General features: G+C 40.9%; 1 long non-coding RNA gene across 1 annotated transcript in view; it reads right to left on the bottom strand.

The window, feature by feature from the left end:
• The window catches only part of LOC132682216 (uncharacterized), a 105,343-nt gene that overhangs the window by 60,766 nt on the left and 24,412 nt on the right, over positions 1-20,165 (bottom strand). The window lies entirely within an intron of this gene.

Here is a 20,165-nt window from a genome sequence, read left to right as displayed (position 1 = left end):
ACCAATGGACGCAAGTGGTTTTGAGATGCCCAAGAGCAAAAGTCACTTGCCCTGTGAACTACTACTTTCAACTGGAATTAACTTCTCTTCTGGACTCACATAGCACTATTTATTTTGAGAATGACGTAACTATATTTTGTCTGTAGATATTTCCGTTATTGCATTGTTATTTTATAGTTGTCTTCGGAGTTCTCTTACCGTACCAGGAATCTTCATTGTATCTGTTTACAAGTGTTTTTTTCCCTCTTCCATCTTTCCCTCTTCCCAATCCCACTGCTTGAAGCTTACTCATTTCTGTATTCCTAGTGCCAACACGGTCGGCATCCACACATAGATGATGTCCAATGAATGGTTGCTAAAGAAATCCTCTTATGATAATAGCACTACGTTAATATAATCCACAGCCAACATTTCTTAATGTTTTAAAATAAACAGAACACAGTCATTTAGTAAACATTTACTGGAAACCTACTCATTTCCTTGGACTACTCTACGATGGGAATATTGAGAGAATTATGGTAAGCCTCTCATTCTACTGAAAGTCTCAACTGGTGCGGCATTATAGGTCAAACTTTTCATGAAATGCCTTCAGATTTCGTGTTTGGAATAACACATATTACCAGTTATGCCAAGATTCTGCTATCCTCTGAAGCTACACTTTACCTATTTCACAATTTTGTTGAGGGCTCGCCCTGATGCAGAAATTTATACTATACTACACATGAAAATTCTTTTTATGATGCTAACTGCATGCTATCTAGTCCTTTTATATAATGCTTATACATACTGAGTTTGGTTTCTTTTCCACATAATGTATGCATGCGCCACATAAAAATTCTGTTAATGGTACCAAAGTTGTATCTGTTAGTGAATCAGTTAGGACTCTGTATAATTCCATCTCAATCAATATATTAAAATCTACCAAAAACAGAAGTAAAAAGCAAGAGTATCTTTAAAAAAATTTTTTTTAATGTTTATTTATTTTTTGAGAGAGAAAGAGGCAGAGCACGAGCAGGGGAGGGGCAGAGAGAGAGGGAGACACAGAATCCGAAGCAGGCTCCGGGCTCCGAGCTGTCGGCACAGAGCCCGACGCGGGGCTCAAACCCATGAACTGCGAGATATGACCTGAGCCAAAGTCGGAAGCTTAACCGACTGAGCCACCCAGGCGCCCCAAGCAAGAGTATCTTTATAGTATAGTATACTTATTATTTTAAATATTTGCTTACAGAGTTATAAAGTGGAAAAAATAGTATTATTAAGTCAAATTCATGTTTGTTTCATTCATTCAAGAGACAAGAAAGCAATTGATATAACAAGCCAAGTTGGTGGCTAAACCTGCTTTAGTTTTTGTTTGTTTTTTAAAACTTGGAAGTGATAAATATACGCCCAAGTGAGCTCAGGTATTTCCGATCATAAGTCCTGAAGAAAAGACACTAGCACTCTTGACAATACTGACATCATTAAGATATTTGTGAGTCCAAAGGTTCATGTGACACAGTTTCTACCTGCAACAGGCTCTATTCGTCTTACAGAGGGATGCCGTTCAACTCACTAATACAACCTGAAGTGCTGAGTACAGTGCTTTATTTACAGCAGATACTCAAAAATCCTTCATCAACTGAGTTACAGGGTAAACTACTACTGACAGAAAATTTTCACTTATGGCGGGTCTAGATGGCTGAAGACAGCTCTGAAATCCTGTAGAAGAGTCAGTCACTCTTCTCCATAAGCAAGGAGGTCTGTCAGTTTCAAGACCGTAAGAAGATACTGACTTAAAAGCAATCTTCTAACAACAGTATCACCATAAATCTAATACGGGGTGAGCAACAGGAAAAACATAAACAGGAGTCACATTTAAAAACATGCCTCCCCCCTCCCCCCAAACAAAACATAGCAACAACAACAAAAAAAAATCCACGTGCCCAGCGTGTAACAGGCGCCCCCGGTCAATGTGGCATTTCCACTCTAAACGTAGTAGGGACATCCTGTCTCCAAGCTCTCTTCCACGAGTCCATTTTCTTATCACTGTCCAAGGCCAACACTATTAATCTCTCCTCTTACATAACGTTTTCATACATTTTATATACCACTTCTTCCTCTCCCAAAATACATATAGTAGTAACACTGTGATGTGTCTTTCTCCACCTTATTTAGTGGAATTTTTTTTACAACTTAGACCTAATTTTCAAAGCCCACAGCGATGGATTCCATTTGATATATTGTTAGAAGCACTGGATTGACGTCAAGAGGCCTGGGAGACCTCAATTCTAGTTCTGCCAGTACCCGCCACAAAAGAGACAAATCATTAGGCTTTGCGAGGCTTCAGCTTCCTTGTTTGTAGAGCCAGAAGATTGTAAAATCATGCTTCTGGTCCCATTAGGCGATGAAATGCTGCGATTCTGTGACTGTTTCCTTTTCTCACCTAAGAATACAAAGCTGACACACAAGAGGCTGCAGAATTTGAGTGTTAGAGTCTCCATTGTCTGAAATTCTCTCTTGCTTTGCATTCAACCATCAAGGTCTCTCATTTCTGAAGTCTCTCTTTTGTGTACCTGGCATGTATTTTTCTATCCTTGGCAGCATTGCCTCCTTTTCACCCTATGTATTTTCTCTACTTGATGTGACCCGACCTGTGGCTTCCACTGCCATCCACGTGCTGGTGCCTCTCCTCCCATCACCACTGCCAGCTGGCTCCTGGCTCCTTCCAGGAGCTCCCGATTTACAATCATCCCCACTGAGCTGTCCTCCCCCCCAACAGAGTCGCTCCTCATTCCGTGTCCTCTGTGAGAAACCTGAGTCATCCTCGACTCTTCCTTCTCCTTCCCTTCGCACATCCAATCAGTCATCAACTTGTGCTCAGTTTATCTTCTAGATGGTTTCTGGAATGTGGCTCTTATGGACTGCATGTCTGTTTCCCCTGGTCCCCATTCATATCGAAGCCCTAACTCCCCCGCGTGACTGTATCTGGAGAGGCAAAGCCTCTGAGGAAGAAATTAAGGTCAAAAGGGGTCATAACGGTGGGGCCGCGATTCAACAGGATTAGTGTCCTTAAAAGACACACCGAAGAGCTTGCTCTCTCTCCCCACAAGCACACGCCGAGGAAAGGCTACCATCTACGAGCCAGAAGGAGGGCCCGTCCTTCGCCAGAAGGAGGAAGCCAATCCCGACAGTACCTTCATCTCAGACTTCTAGCCTCCAGAGTTGTAAGAAAATCAATCTCTGTTGTGAGGTTACACAGTTTATGGTAGTTTGTTACCGCAGCCCCCGCAGACATCCCTCCTTCTGCTCCGCCCCCCCGGGGCAGCTCACCAGCCTCTCTCCCCTGTAGTCTGGTCGCTCTCTTCTCACCTACCTAACTACAGAATGGCACTGTGGGGTAGTCGGATCGCTGGGGACTGAGTCCCTGCTCCGCCACCGACTCCGTGCGCTTGGGCCAGCTACTGAATCTGGGTGTCAGTGATCTCTCTGCGCAGTGAACAGGAGGGTTGTTTCGGCAAGGTGACACATGTAAAACGCTCACAGGACTGCTTGGTGCATTATAAGCATCTGGTGAAAGTGGGCTATTCTGGTCTCCCTTTCCAGAACAAGCCACCTGAACCACAGAGCTGCCCACGCCATTCCCATGTTTTACAACTCTTCACTGGGCTCCCCGCCACCGACAGAATAAAGTTCAGGCTCCTTAGCATGACTTACGGGCTCCTTAAGAACCCGCAAGTTCCACAACAGGAAGTCAAGTGAACCCTCTGCTCCTAGTCTGGCCTCAAGCGTATCACTCCTCACCCACACTCTGCTCCAGCAACACTGAACTCCTGCTGTTCCGGGATACTCAGGACGGCTTCCCTCTGCCCTCTGCCTGGAACGCCCCTTGTCCTTTGCTTCACTTGGTCAATTCCTATTCATCCTTCTAGACTTCACGTGGATGTTTCCTTCTGAGGAAGCCTTTGTGAACCTCTCAGTCTCAGTAATGAACCTCTCACCTTGGCTCTTTTCATTTTGTTTTTAAACATTTTTATTTTTATTTTATTTTATTTTATTTAAAAAAAAATTTTTTAACGTTTATTTATTTTTGAGACAGAGAGAGACAGAGCATGAACGGGGGAGGGTCAGAGAGAGGGAGACACAGAATCTGAAACGGGCTCCAGGCTCTGAGCTGTCAGCACAGAGCCCGACGCGGGGCTCGAACTCACGGACCGCGAGATCATGACCTGGGCCGAAGTCGGCCGCTTAACCGACTGAGCCACCCAGGCGCCCCTGTTTTTAAACATTTTTAATGTTTAATTATGAGAGAGAGACAGACAGAGCATGAGCAGGGGAGGGGCAGAGAGAGAGGGAGACACAGACTCCAAAGCAGGCTCCAGGCTCTGAGCTGTCAGCACAGAGCCCAACGCAGGGCTTGAACCCACGAACCACGGATCACGACCTGAGCCGAAGTCGGACACTCAACCGACTGAGCCACCCAGGTGCCCCTGCTCTTTTCATTTTCATGTAAGCCTTTATCATAGCACTTAACCATTATAAAACTGAAGTGATCTATTTGTGTGTCTTCATTTCCCACTAGACAGAAAACTCAAGATCAGAGACCATTTTTATTCTTTTTTTTTTTGTATCATAGTATTTAACAACCTGACTTGCGGTCAGCACTCAGTAAATGTTTGACAAGCTCAATGGAATTGAGCTCTGGGATCCAGATGATCTTTTCCATACCCACCACTGCTTTCTAAGTTCATGTCTCTATTTCTCATGTGAGGCCACGCAAAGGATCTCCTGCCTCTGACCTCTCTCTTCCCCACACTATCCTTTAAGCAGCTGTCAGAACTGTCTTCCTAAAGCACAAACATCTTACATGGCCTAGATCCAAAACCTCGCCGGGCTTCTCCCTGCAGGAGATGGCATCTAACCTCTTTAACAAGGCACACAGGTCCTTCAACCCACCGCTCTACCTGACTTCTCTGCGTGCTCCTAAACTCTATGCTACACTGAACTTCTTCTGTTGCTGGAATGAGTTCGGGCCTCTCAAACCTCCTGGCCCGTGCATGCACAGGAGGTCCCTTTGCTTGAATGTTCTTCTCTCTTACACCTGGAAAATCTTCACTCATTCCATATGATCCATTGGCACTAAGTCACCTCCCTCATCAAGCCTTTCTTGGATTTTGGCTGGGAGAGTTAGCTGCTTGCTCCCTGTTCCCACAGCACATTGTTCATATTGATATTATAATACACGTGACTTGTGAACATCAGAGGTTTGAACTGTGTGGGTCCACTTATACACAGATTTTTTTCGGTAAATACTGTTCAGTACTATAAAGGTGCTTTCTTTCCTTATGATTTCCTTAATATTTTCTTTTCTCTAGCTTACTTTATTGTATGAATACAGTATATAATACATCTAACATACAAAATATGTGTTAATCACCTGTTTATGTTCTTGGTAAGGCTTCCAGTCAACAGTAGGCTGTTAGTAGTTGTTCTGGGGAGTCAGAAGTTACATGAAGATTTTCTTTTTTTTTCTTAAAATTTTTTAATGTTTATTCTATTTTTGAGAGGGGGGAGGGGCAGAGAGAGAGGGAGACAGAATCCAAGGTAGGCTCCCAGGCTCTGAGCTGTCAGCCCAGAGTCCTACACGGGGCCCGAACCCACAAACTGTGAGATCATGACTCTGAGCCAAAGTCAGGCACTTAACTGACTGAGCCACCCAGGCGCCCCAGGATTTTCAATTGCACCGGGGGTCAGTGCCGCTAACCCCCATCTTTTTCAAGGGTCAGCTGTACTTACTAAAAGTTATTTTAATTTTTGTCTGTTTTATCCATTTGAGTTCGAGGGCAAGGACTGAATTCTACTGTCTGTATATCCTGGGGACTAGAACTGCATCTGGCATATAGTAAGCAACACTCAATAGTTATAAGCATATTTTTAGGTAAATTTATGAACAGAATACTAAAAAAAAAAAAAATGAGAAGAAACTTAGGCTTATTACCATACTAAGAATACATCCTGAGTAGACACACATTAGATCACTGTTTTTCAAACTGTAGGTCACAATCCATCATAAAAAAGAATTTGAATAATAGAAGACCTCAGAGGGCATTACATACAGCAAAGGTGGCCATTAAGTTGGCACAACTTTTGTTTCAGTTACGTGTGTGTGTGTACGTGTACTGGGTTGCAACGTAAAATTCTTTTCCTACAATGCAGTGACTTTTTAAAAAGTTAAGAAAACACTGTGTGTGGTCACTTCTTAGTTTAGTTTATTAGTTTTTGTAATGACCCCAATATAATGTCCACCACGTAGAGTCTGGGGAACATTCAGTGAGATGTGAAAACTTGTAAGAAAGACTTGGTCCATATCACAGCTCACTGGGCCACCTTACAAAACCTCTCTTTAGTTCTACCCCCAAGTTTGTCTTCTCATGGAAATCACCCAGAGGACAACACAAGTATCCTCACAGAGTGGAGATAATGGAATACTGTATGTAAATGTATGTAAGGCCTCCAACTACCAAGCACGGTGCTTGGTATTTAGTATTTACTCAGTAAATCTTAGCAAGGATGATGATGATGATGAAAGCATAGTACCTGGACATAAGATATTAAAAAAACGTTGGGGCACATTGGGGGCTCAGTTGGTTAAGCGTCCGACTTCAGCTCAGGTCATGGTCTTGCGGCTCGTGAGTTCAAGCCCCGCACAGGGCTCTGTGCTGACAGCTCAGAGCCTGGAGCCTGCTTCCCATTCTGTGTCTCCCTCGGTCTCTCTGCCCCTCCCCTGCTCACACTCCGTGTCTCTCTCAAAAATAAATAAACATTAAAATTAAAAAAAAAATTTTTTTTTAATGTTAGTTTCTTCCTTTGATCAAATAAACTTAAATTGACTACTGGTACTAAATTAGGCAGGAGGTCATTGCTGGCATCTGGGAAAAGTAGATTAAAATAAAAAATGACTACTGTATAAAAGCAGTGAATTACAAAGTCGATTCACCTGCTACAATAGTGGAGTGACTCAACTGGAAGGAAAAGGAAAATAATGGGGGCGAATACGTAACCTTACATCTGACAAAAGAAATAAGACATCAGACTGTCTTCGTCCAAGCCTTCATCTCTGACACAAAGAGACAGCGAGAAAAGGGAGTGGCCCCCAAATAAAGTACTTTTTTGGATTCAGTTTTTCATTAGTAAAAACAAATAACTACAATTTCACAGTTTTTCATTAAAAAAAAAAAAGGTCCATGTACAACACCAGAAACCAGAACTTTGTCGGTGTTCAAAAAGTTCTGCTTCAAAAAGTTCGAAAAGTTCAAAATTAGCTTTGCTTTATTAGCCTGCAAACAGCCACCTGGTTCTAACTCCCAAATTAGCTCTTATTTCTTGTCCTAAAGAAGTCTATTGTGTTTATTTAATTCAATCACTTCCCTCTACATATCTCAGGGCTGTATATGGTAGTATGAGAAAGAGATATTTCAGTAATCTTATTAAAACAGACACCACAGGCTATTTGGAATCACCTTGGGCTCATGGTTGGACATTAGCTTTGGCTTCTTTTATTTATCAATTCATCCACTGATTCATGTTAATTGAATCCATTAGACAGCAATTTACAAATAATATCAATTTACTGATTCATAACAGGAGATATTAATTCAGCCACAAATATTTATTGAGCATCTCCTACATACTAGGGAATGAGCTCTATATGCAGGAAAGCAGATACCAATAGGCATTTTTTACCGGTAAAAAAAATATTCTCAGGAGACACTGCTGAGCACCGTGCTTTGCACATAACAGACATTTAACAACAATTAGTTGAATACAATTAGAGACCAGAATGACCCCCAAGAGTCAAGAAAGAGTCAAGGTGGCTCTTTTAGAGAATTTCTGTCATGTGTTGATCCTGGTGTTGTCTTCATAAAGACAACAATAGGTTGCCTTTATCTATTCTCCATATTTTTCCATGCAGCTAATCACCATTGGTCATTATAATTAAGACAGCCCTTCCCTGGAAACTACTGGCTAAATGAGGACATTCTTTCTCTTCAGCATTTCTATTGTAGATGATGTAAGACATAGCTGTATGTCTACTTGGCTAACAGCGGGGAAAAAAAAAATTTTTAATGGACAAAAGAGGGAATCAAATCCAAGAACTGAATCTTATAATTTGGATTACTTACATGAGTGGATATATGATGGCTCCTTCTAATCATACTCCATGAATAGCACAGTCCAGGTTTTGAAGATAGCTGAACAGTGTACCAGTTTGTCTAACAAAGGCCTAGAGAGTAGGGTTCAGCAAACAATGGTTTGTGGGCCAAATCCTGCCTGCTGCTGATTTCTGTAAAGAAAGTTTTATTAGAACACAGCCATGCCCACTCATTTTTGTATTGTCAATGACTGCTTCTAAGCTATAGGGGCAGAACTGGGTAGTTGTGGCAGAGGCCATACGGCCTACAAAGACTAAAAAATCTATCATCTGACCCTGTATTAGACAGCTCGGGCTCCTGTGACAAAATGCCATAAACTGGGTAGCTTATAAACAACAGAAATTTATTTCTCACAGTTCTGGAGGCTGGAAGTCTAAGATCCAGCCAGCACAGTAGGGTTCTGGTGAAAGCCCTCTTCCGGGTAGTAGACTGCCAACTCCTTGCTGCTTCCTCACATGGTGGAAAGGAGAGAAAAGAAGCAAGATTTTGGCCAGGTCATTAGGATTAGATGAGGTGATAAGGATACTAATCTCACTCATGAGGTTTCAACCCTCATAACCTCACCTAATTCTAAGTATTTCCCAAAGGCTCTGCCTCCTTATACCATCACATGGCAGGGCAGAGTTTATGGGGGATACAAACATTCAGTCCATAATAGACTCTCCATGGAAAGTCTGCTGACCCTGGGAGAGTACAAATATTCTATGCTGCTGATTAAGAGCAGAACCACGTGCATCAGAGGCCAGACAAGCAGGTGATAAGGCTAATAATAATCTATAATGGAAACTGAGGTTCCTAATCAGGGCTTTTGCTTTGATAGAAGGTTATCTTAATGAGAAGGGAGACAAATGCAGGCAAAGTCAGAATTTTCTGTGGGAAGAAATTTCAAGTCCATTTTAACATGTGAACAAGTGTTCAGTTGTATTTAATCTGTAGGCTATGCTTCTACAGATGGGTTCTCCTTAGCAGAGATCGCTTTCTTCAACAACCCTGACGACCTGAGAAGTGGGGAAGATGGGGAAAAAAGTGCCTCAGGACTTACTGAAGGGAGTGTTTTATGATTTTCAACAGAATCACCATCTCATGCCAGAACAAATGGGCATCAAAGCTGGAGCCAACAGCAAGCAGGCAGAGAAAACAAGACAGGAGTTAAGAGAGGTGGGGTGCTTCAGAACTATCTGTGGAAACTTTTATATGTGGTATGTTTCATTGTGCTAGGAGTTGGGACACTTAACCAAGACGACATACACAGGAGTGTTGATAAAACAATGGCCTCTACTGGAACTGGCACAATTTATCTTTGTTTTTGCAATCAAAACCTCTACAAATTGTTTGAAAAATATATAATTAAGTAGCAAGAAAGTTAATATTATGCAGTCATTTAGGTGGTTTACTAACACATCAAAATGGGAAGAAGCATGAAGACTTACTATCCAAGAAGGAAGGGACATAGCTGCTTAAGTCAATCTGTATGCTTGTTATCTAACATAGCACTGCATTAGGACAGGTACTTAAGTGTCTGCTGAACGTGACATTCTCCTTCCCCTATGGCCCATACGCAATCCACCTGTGCATCCTGGATGTAACCATTCTCCACCATCTCCACTGTTACAGTCTCAGTCAGCACGATCATGATCTCACTTGGACTACTGTAGATGCCTATGTCTATTCCACACAGCATTCAGACTGACCTTTCCAAGCACAAACCTAGCCCTGTCCCTTCCCTGATTAAAACCTTTTAATGGATTCCTATTAAGGAGAAAACCCAAATCCAAGTTCCTTAGAAGCCCAAAGGAACTCTCTGAATATCTCTTACCATTCTGTTTCTAGATTATTCCATCACAGGCCCCTTAGCCTTCTCATTTTCCTGTTACCAGCCAAATACGATCCTGCTTCAAGACACTTACACTCGAACCTCTTTCACCCATTATTCAGAATAGTCTTAAAGGTCACCTCAAAGAGGCCTTTCTTGGCCATTTAGCAAAAGTAGTTATCCCAGTCACTCTCTACTACATTTTTCGATTTTATTTTATTCATAGTATTTGCTAATACTACGTTAAGTACCAAGAAGTATTAGGTTAAGTACCAAGTGCTCTGTATGTGCTTGTTGTCTTCCCCACCCCCAACCCCCACCTCCTAAAATGTAAGCATTTCTTGAAGGCAGGAACCACTCACTGTTGGTATTATTAGCAGCTCAAATAGTGCCTGGAACATAGAGTGTTTGATAAAAGAATTTTTATTGACTAGCTATGAAACATTCTACTTAATTTCATTTTCTCAGCAAAAGATATGCACTGAAATGTAATTATTTAAATGCTGGTATTTTGCAGGCATTTTCCAATTATTTCAATAAAATATCTACTATTTTTGTCAACTGGAAGGATTACATTGTAAAATGTTTTAGCAACTGGATAGCTTCTGAAAACGCTTACGCTAACACAAGTTTTTCTAGAAACATGTACTCGTGACTAGACAGAATGCACTGAATTTTGAAATTCAGACAGAAAACATTGAACTTCTTCCCTTGTGAAAAGCAAGGCAATGTGGACACTTTTTAAGTCCAGTATGTAAAAGAAGTATACGGCTGATTCTGCAGGGACTTTTAAAGTGTAAACACCCCTTTTAACACCACTCAGAAAGGTTTGCAACTGACTGCTAGCTTATTCCCATCAAAATACTGTCCTGTGACTTCTCACCTCTACCTGTCTACTCACTTCTCTTTTCTTTGCGGCAAAACTTCTCAAGACAATTGTGTTCTCCCTGATCCCCTCGCTTACCTTTAACCTACTCCAATATGGCAGCAGTTCTCCGCACTCTTCCACTAAAACTGCTTTTACGAAAGACACCATCAGTGGCGTCTGTGTCGCCAGATCCAGTGGACATTTCCTGTCTCCATCTCACCCAATCTCCCAGAAGCACTTGACATAGCTGATGATTCCGTCCTTAAAACACTCCCTTGAGTTTTAAAAATACCCAACTCTACTATTTTCCCACTACTTCTTACTCTTCTATTGGCTATTCTTTCTCTCTGTCCTCTAAATAGTAAGAACAACTCAAGGGCTGGACCTATTCCCTTTTCCCTCCGTGTACTTCTCCTGGGTGATCTCATTCAGTTCCATGCCTTAAACACCATCTGTAGGCTAAAAAAACAGTGTTATATCCCGATTTCTCCCCCTAGGCTCTCTTAAAATAATTGATCTATTTGACAGATCCACTTGGACTTTTAACAGGCACCGCGAACTTAATGTGTTCAACAAACTAACCGGACTCTCTCCCAAATCTGTCCCTACCTTCTTCAATAAACAACATTACCGGGGCGCCTGGGTGGCTCAGTCGGTTAAGCGTCCGACTTCAGCTCAGGTCACGATCTCACGGTCCGTGAGTTCGAGCCCCGCGTCGGGCTCTGGGCTGACGGCTCGGAGCCTGGAGCCTGCTTCCGATTCTGTGTCTCCCTCTCTCTCTGCCCCTCCCCCGTTCATGCTCTGTCTCTCTCTGTCTCAAAAATAAATAAACGTTAAAAAAATTAAAAAAAAAAAAAAAAAAAAAAGAAAAAAAAAATAAACAACATTACCATTCGGTACTCATATACTGAATAAATGCTTATTCCATAGAATTTGCTATAAATTTACTAAAAGTTCTTTTCTCACTGGTTACTGTGATTAAAATGTTCAATTTCTTTTCTCTAAAACCTTCACATGTAGAATTAGCTTTTTAAACTGAGATCAACATTAAGTAATATAACTTCTCTACTTTGTTAAAATTAGGCTCTCTCCTTATGCTCCATTTATATTTCCTTGTAAAAACAATGAATCAAACCAATATTGGTGTCAAAAAAACTCATAATTTTGTAACTTTAATAAACATAGTATGTGGCAAGGGATTTTCCCATCTCTTATTGCAATAAAATTTTTAGCTTGGATATTGGCAATCAAAATATTGGCTGCTGAGAATAAGACTGCATTTCTCAGCTTCCCTTGCCGCTCAGTGTAGCTGTGTGAACAAGTTCTAGCTAATGACACGTAAATGGAAATGTCATGAGATATCTTCAGATGCCTACCCTAAACAGAGCACATACCATGGTTTTTCCTTCACTGTCATACCTTTCTTTATCCTGATACCTAGAACGCAAATGCCACCATTTTCATGCAGGAGTTGGAGGCCAAATATGGCATGGCCAACAAGCCAGAAATTCAGTTCCCTGGTATCTCAGGATCTTATACCAGTCTTAGATCCCTATGCAGACTTATGTGGTCAAAGACATAAACTTCCAACTTGTTAAGCCACTGTCATTTAGAGTTTTCCGCCACCCAGAATCGAATCTATTTCTAAATAATTAACCACAATAACATCGACATTCGTGTTCCACTGTGATAAGTGTTCTCCCTAGGTACATCGTGTAAGCCTAACAACCACCTTATAGCAGTCATACGTTGTCCCATTTTACAAATAAAGGAAACTAATGCTCAGACAGATGGAAGAACTTGCCCAAGGTCACCCAGCTCTCGTGGGAGGCGAGTTATTAGAATTTCGTCCCAGACCAAAGCCCGTGCCCTTTATCCATAAGGCACCACACACGACTCGTTACTTCCTATTTCAAAATAACCATAACGGTAAAACTAAATGAATACAGTTAATGCCAAATTTCCACCTTTCTATCATATATACCATGTTGTTTCATACAACACACAACATAGTAAGAACTAGGAGGTAGGACTGAGCATGGTGTATCAATGGCACAGTAAAAAAGATCTGCCTCTGTAGAAAAATGAGAATAATAGGAAGTTACATGGTTAAAAGATTTGACAGGTAAGGTATAACGAAGATACTAAAGGCCTTAATGTTGAGGCAAAAAGGTAGAACGATAACACAGGAAACAGAAGCTTAAAAAAATGAGACAAAGGACTGACACAGAGGCACAGAGGATGGGCGAAAACAGGGAGGGCCTGGAGTCTGGGAAGTTAGCTAGAAGATTCTGTAGTTGGGAGGGCTTAGATGAAGAACGTGGCAGTAGATATTCAAGAGGAAATGTCAAAGGCATAGTTGGATACGTGATTGATCATATCAGTTATGAAGTACATGCCTGGTGAAAATACATTCTGAACTCTTCACAATGCAAATAGATATATCGGTCTAGGTCTGAAAGTTCTTTATTAGAGAGTCTCTCCAAAAACTCGGAGAACTGAGAAGGTTGGATATGTACATAATTGTTTAGAAACAATTAATTTAATAAAAATCAGTTATTTAAAAATAAATCTGAAAGGAGAAAAAATAGGTCATACCACTTTAAAATTATGTGATTCCCCCTCCTATGCTGCATTGTTATCTTAAAAAAAAATAGCATTTACTGTTCTTTTCTAATTATATATATTTATGACCTCTCTCTTAGCTCATGCTGCTATAACAGAACACTATAGACGGGGGTGGGGAGGGTGGGGGTGAGGGAGCTTGTAAGCAACAGAAATTTATTTCTCAGAGTTCTGGAGGCCGGAAGTACAGCATCAGGGTACATGGCTGGGTTCTGGTGAGACCCTCTCTCAGTTGCAGACTGCTGTTTCTTGTTATATCCTTGTGTATCCTTGAATTAATGTATCCTTGCTGTATCCAGAGAGCTCTCTGAGGGTCTCTTTTATTAGAAAACTAATCCCATTCCTGAGGGCTACACCTGCCTAACACAACGTTGGATGTTAGGATTTCAACATAGGAATTTTGGAGGGACACAAACACTCAATTCATAACAACCTTCAATCATTAAGTTGAATACCTAGTTTTCCATTTTATACATGAGAAAACTAAGGGTCCACAAGATTAAAGGTAAGATCACAAAGGTAGTAAAGGGAGGGGCCTGATTTAAAATGAGATCTAAGACTATGCTGTTTCCACTATATTTAGAATGAAAAAAGAGATAGACTCAAAGAATAATGAAAAAAGAGATAGACTCAAAGAATATTTAGGAGGCAGAATCTGAAAAGCGACACCTAAAATGGAAGGCATACATGATATAAACCTAGAGTTTTTGTTTTAAAATGTTTATTTATTTATTTTGAGAGAGAGAGCATGCATGTAGGGAAGAGGAGCAGAGAGAGAGGGCAAGAGAGAATCTCAAGCGGGCTCTGTGTTCCGCACAGAGCCTGACGTGGGGCTCAATCTCAGGACCATGAGATTGTGACCTGAGTTGAAACCAAGAGTTGGACACTTTACTGACTGAGCCACCCAGGAGCCCTTAAACCTAAATTTGCAAACAGTAAAATGCCAATAATGAAGGCAACGTGCTAAAAATAAAGGAAAAATCTAACACAGACATTGGGAATGAACAGCACTGGCTGGAAGTGTTTCTTGCACTAAATGACACACGATATAAATCTTGAAGAAAAAGTAGGCTTTAAATAGACAAGGAAGAAGAGCAAGCTGTAGTGGAACAAAAGACTCTAAGGACACTGTGCAGTAGAACTTTCTGTGATCAGGCAGCTACTAATCACATGTGGCTTTTGAGTTCTTCATACGCGGCTAGTGCAACAGGAATGAGGGTTTTACTTTAGTTTTAATGAATTTAAAATTAAATTTCAATAGCTACGTGCAGGTAGGGGCTATCAGAGTGGAGAGTGCAACTCTAAATTGTGAAAGTTAGAGGTGAGCAAGGAAATGGCAAGCTGTTTCATGTCGCTAAGCAATGAAGTTCAAGGCAGGCTGAGGCGGGACAGGAAGCTAGAGAGGAAGGCAGAAGTCAAGTTACAAAGAAATCCATTTTAAGGTTGACTCATATAAAATTTCCCATATTCAACCAGTTTTCATTTTAACAAGAATCACCTAGCAATGTCAGAGCACACTATGTGCGCTAAGGAATTGGAAACGCTTTGCATTCTGCTCTCTAAGCTCTGTGCAAAGCAGTAAGGATTTTTAAATTAAAGACAACCTAGTCAATTCTTAATCAATATTAACAGCATAAATAAGAAAGAACTTCTATGTAATCTACATTCCATTTAAAATCAGATTCAGGGGCACCTGGGTGGCTCAGTCGGTTGAGCATCCGACTTCGGCTCGGGTCATGATCTCACGGTCTGTGAGTTTAAGCCCCGTGTCGGGCTCTGTGCTGACAGCTCACAGCCTGGAGCCTGCTTCAGATTCTGTGTCTCCCTCCCTCTCTGCCCCTCCCCTGCTCATGCTCTGTCTCTGTCAAAAATAAATAAACATTAAAAAATAAATAAATAAAAAATAAATAAAATCAGATTCAGAGTTTAGTTTATGCTTTGCAATACTGTCCCTACTGTGGGAAGCCCAACAACCAAGGTAGTTTGAAAGATCAATTATATTTATATACTATAGTTAACTGCATTTAAAACTACATGAATTAAAAGAATCTGTGCTCCTTTCCTTTTAGTGTTAATAAAAGGAAGACTGCTGAAGTTAGCTTATTTGAGAGATTTATTAGAGAATTATTTTAACTAAAATACACACTTATCAACAGAATATTTCTCTTTGGTCTGTATTTACCAACATATAATCAAGGACTATACACAGCTACTTAAAAAAAATCTTTCCCAATATCATATTAGATTTATGGATTCTTGAATTCCTTTCTGTTCCCTAGATGCCTTTTAAAGTCATGTTTCTGAGAATATAAAACCACAGATTCTTTGCTTTAGCTTGGTATTTGATTACTGTATTAACAAAATATAACCCAGAACCTTGAATAGATAGCATTTTCTTAAGTCTCATAATGAGAATTACATGAAAATATCAGTCTTTCCAGGAATTGCCTAGAACACTGCCAGATGAAGAATCAAGAACAAAGTCATAACTGTGTGCACAGCATCAGAAGATACAAAGCTGTTTTATCTTCAGACTTAAAAAGAACATTTTTCACTTTAAACTAAGGTTTAACCATTCACCTGTGACACTGTTGGAAATGATGCATAAGTAAACAGAACTACAATTAAAAGTTTAGTGCTATTTTCTCAGTGAGTTCCTGGACACTGCACGTAATATAGAATAACGGACGATTCAAGAATTTGAGCATTAAAAGAAATCATCTGTCTTATCCTGCAGTCTTTTAAGGGATTGCCTGCACTAAACTATTCAGTTTGATTTAGTCATTCTTAATGCGCCAGAACAGGTAAAAATGCCAAGCAGCAGCAAGGTTAGGTTTTTCGTCCAGATGGATGTGACTCTTCTAGGAGCAACAGGGATTCCTTCCGGGCAGAAAGGCGCATCGGGCCTCCCCGACTCCAGGATGGCTACAGACTGGCCCCATGCACAGGCTCTGGCCTCTCCGGGGTGCTGGCCTCTCTGGCAGTCTTCTAATACACAGTGTGGCATAGGAAGTGTGCCTTATACTCCTCTCTGTATCCCCACCATCCACTTCAGTGTCTGACAGATGGTAAGGACTTCACAACGACCATCAAAAATGTAGCAATAGTTGGGAGAAAAATCCTTTGTTTCCACGGAAAGATACCACGGGCTTTTCGGGGGCTGAGTTCACCATGAAGCTGAAATAAAACCACTTCAGGTCATCCCAAAGCCGAGCATTTCTTGACTTTTGAAAATCCGGTTGTCGGGCCAACCAATACTACTTACAGAATCACAAAAGATAGAAAATGTTCTTATTCTAAACATTTTCTAAGAAGTGGATTCTACAACAGGTTTTGGGTTTCCATTTCAATTTCTAATAATTCAAACTAAGTGTGACCTGAATTATCCTTGAAAACGGATGCTTGGAATGGAATACTGTTTTCTCACTTTAGAACATTTAAACGGATACTGGATGTAATTACAAGGTAACACCAGATAAACCCCAAACGAAGAACATTCTACCAAAAAATGTGTGTGAGGGGAACCTGTATTCTTCCAAAATGCCAATGCCATAAAAGACCAAGAAGGTCTATGGGAAGGTTACAGATTAAAGGAGAGCAAAACTACTTCAAATGCATGACCCTCTACTTGGTCCTGTACTGGGATGGGGTGGGGGGGCGGGAGGGGGGTGGCAAAAAGGACATTACTGGATGGACGGACAAAACCGGATTACAAAGAGTAAAGTATCAATGTTGAACTTAATGGAAGTTTGTTAACTGCAATTCTTAGGAACTATATATACTTAAGAATTTAGGGGTATAGGGCTACGATATACATAAGCTACCCTGAAACGGTTTAGAAAAAATATTGTACGTGTGGACATATACACGTAAGTACACATACACACGTACATATACACATACATGTATATGGACACACACACACACATATACACCTATAAACACACCACTGAGGCAAGAGGATACAGGGACACAAGTGATAAAGCAAATGAGACAAGATCTTAATAGGTGGATCTAAATAGAAGGTATACACGAGTTCTTTTTTTTTTCAACTTACCCATATTTGAAATTATTTTCAAATAAAGAATAAAAACAAGCGAGCAAAAAAGGACGTTCTTTTTCTCAGTAATTTTTTTAAATATGACCAACTCTAACAGCTCCTCCTGATTCTATGAGTCTTTTCCCCTCTATTTGTTTAGCTACTTGTTAAAATATTAAGTTCCCTATAAATAACTATATTTTTGTTTCACTTACGTTTTTAAACACTCTAACTTCTTTTATTTTACTTTTTATTTTTAAAAATTATTTATTCATTTTTCTTATTTTAGACAGAGAGAGACAGAGAGAGCGCACGCACACGAGTTGGGGAGAGGGGCAGAGAGAAAGAACCTCAAGCAGATTCCATGTCCAGTGTGGAGCGCGATGTGCAGCCTAATCCTACGATCCCCAAATCATGACCTGAGTTGAAATCAAGAGTCAGACACTCAACGGACTGTGCCCCTTAAACACTCTAACTTCTTTTCCCTTAAAAAAAATTTTTTTTAATGTTTATTTATTTTTGAGACAGAGAGAGACAGAGCATGAACAGGGGAGGGGCAGAGAGAGAGGGAGACACAGAATCCAAAAGCAGGCTCCAGGCTCTGGGCTGTCAGCACAGAGCCCGACGCGGGGCTTGAACTCACGGACTGTGAGATCGTGACCTAAGCCGAAGCTGGATGCTTAACCGACTGAGCGACGCAGGTGCCCCAACACTCTAATTTCTTTTTAAGGAAACCTATTTAAAACACTACGCTGGGAGCACCTGGGTGGCTCAGTCGGTTAAGCGTCCGACTTCGGCTCGGGTCACAATCTCACAGTCCGTGAGTTCGAGCCCCGCGTCGGGCTCTGTGCCGACAGCTGGGAGCCTGGAGCCTGCTTCGGATTCTGTGTCTCCCTCTCTCTCTACCCCTACCCCACTCGTGCTCTGTCTGTCTCTCTCTCTCTCAAAAATAAATAAACATTAAAAAAATACATTTATTTCCAAATGAAATAGTAAAGGTAATTTACATCTTTCCAACAACAGCAATCGGTGCAATCCAGGTGTTCCAGCCTTTATACGAGTCAATCACATGGCATTTAAAATATGTTCAGAGTACTGTAATAACCTCAGTTGAGGCATATCAAAGTGAATTAACACGAACTCTGCCCTTCAGTAGAGACAAATCTATTAGGAGATAATAGACACAAACAATGATCTGAAAACAGGAACAGAATCAACAAACGTGGTATTGCTACCTATTTTTGCACAGCATATTTGTCCCAAACCTAGTAGCTTAAAACAACAAACATTTATTATTAATGCTTCTGTAGCCAAGACTCCAGGAGGGCTTAGCTGGACGTGGCTCAGTGGCAGACAAGATGTTGGCTGGGGCTGCAGTTCTCTGTGGACCCGATGAGGGCTGCACGCTCCACTTCCCGGGTGGCTCACTCACATGCCAGGCAAGTCAGTGCTGGTTGTTGAGAGGAGGCCTTAGTTCCTTATCACTTGGACCTTTCTACAGGGCTGTCTGTGTCCATATGACATGGCAGCTGACTTCCCCTAGAGTGATTCAAGAGAGCAAACTGGAATCTAAAGTGTCTTTTATGATCTAGCCTCAGGAGTCGCACATTGTCATTTCCACAATATCCTATCGGTTACATAGGCAAATCGTATTGAGTATGGGAGGGGACCTCACAAGGGCAGGAAATAACCAGGGCCATCTTGGAGAGTGTCTCCCATGAAAGGTTGCCTGAGAGGTAAAAAAATACCAAGAGTGCAAAGGAGGGGCAATTAAACTCCATTCCTTGGGATGCCAATGATAAGAAATATTAGGTTATCTCTGGGGTATAGTCTTTTAAAGTTAGCTCTTCACTCAGAAATCTGGCCAATAATTATCACAGAAAATACGACAGTCCAGCAATATTTCTCCCACTTGTAATGCAGCATACACTAGAATGCATCCAAAGGGAACTTTATGAAGTTTTTATAATCAAATACTGGGACCCCACAATTAACACTCATACATACTACTCCAGGTAGGCTGGATAAGTCTTAGTCTGTATAGAGGTTTACCATATAATCTTTAGTATGAAATTAACTGTATTGTCCCAAACCAACAGATAGCTCACAAATGCAAAAAGGTCTCATCACATTCACGGAATTAGAATCCTAGAGGTATAAGGTACTTTTGAAAACCTGATTTTTTTCTTTTAAAGAGACCGGAATTAAGGCTTAAAATGATTTGTCAAAGGTACAAAAAATGAGCCTTCAATCCTAGAATCTGTAGCACAGTTGGGACTAGAACCTCTAGAGGAGCCACCTGCCCATAAATGTTATTGAAACAGGCAAAACACGGGTCCAGACCAGTGCACTCTCTCCACAAAGTTTCACCGACTACTACCTAGCTTATACCTTCCCTGTATGCTTAGATACTCTCTAGTAACAACAGACCTTCATAAATTCTTTCTGAACTAAATATACAAGGATTAAAAAAAATCTTAATTCCAGTTTAGTTAACATACAGTGTTATATTAGTTTCCAGTGTACAATATGTGGTTTTAACAATTCTATAGATTACTCTGCTCATCGTGGGAAGTGTATTTCTTAATCCGCTTCACTTATTTCATCCATCCCCCCACCCACCGCCCCTCT

Source organism: Panthera onca, chromosome A1 (assembly GCF_046562875.1).
Source record: "Panthera onca isolate mPanOnc1 chromosome A1, mPanOnc1 haplotype 2, whole genome shotgun sequence".
NCBI lineage: Eukaryota > Metazoa > Chordata > Mammalia > Carnivora > Felidae > Panthera > Panthera onca.
This window is presented reverse-complemented; position numbering and strand designations above follow the sequence as displayed.